Consider the following 807-nt stretch of genomic DNA (forward strand, 5'->3'; position numbering starts at 1 on the left):
TTGACGCAACATTATTATTGTATGTTGAATATTATTGTGTTGTATGTATTGTATCGTACACGTTGTATTGTACATGTTCTGCTGTATGTTGTATGTTATTATTGTGTTGTATGTATTGTATCGTACACATTGTATTGTACATGTTCTACAGCATGTTGTATGTTATTATTGTGTTGTATTTATTGTATCGTACACATTGTATTGTACATGTTCTGCTGTATGTTGTATGTTATTATTGTGTTGTATGTATTGTATCGTACACGTTGTATTGTACATGTTCTACAGCATGTTGTATGTTATTATTGTATTGTATCGTACACATTGTATTGTACATGTTCTACAGCATGTTGTATGTTATTATTGTGTTGTATATATTGCATCGTACACGTTGTATTGTAAATGTTCTGTTGTATGTTGAATATGCTTATTGTCTTGAATATATTATATTGTATATATTGTACTGTAAATGTTCTGTTGTATGTTGTATATTATTATTGTGTTGTATGTATTGTATTGTAAATGTTCTGTTGTATGTTGAATATTATTGTGTTGTATGTATTGTATCGTACACGTTGTATTGTACATGTTCTGCTGTATGTTGTATATTATTATTGTGTTGTATATATTGTATCGTACACGTTGTATTGTAAATGTTCTGTTGTATGTTGTATATTATTATTGTGTTGTATGTATTGTATTGTAAATGTTCTGTTGTATGTTGAATATTATTGTGTTGTATGTATTGTATCGTACACGTTGTATTGTACACGTTCTGTTGTATGTTGTATATTATTATTGTGTTGTATA

This window comes from Limulus polyphemus, unplaced genomic scaffold, assembly GCF_000517525.1.
Source record: "Limulus polyphemus unplaced genomic scaffold, Limulus_polyphemus-2.1.2 Scaffold12867, whole genome shotgun sequence".
Lineage (NCBI taxonomy): Eukaryota > Metazoa > Arthropoda > Merostomata > Xiphosura > Limulidae > Limulus > Limulus polyphemus.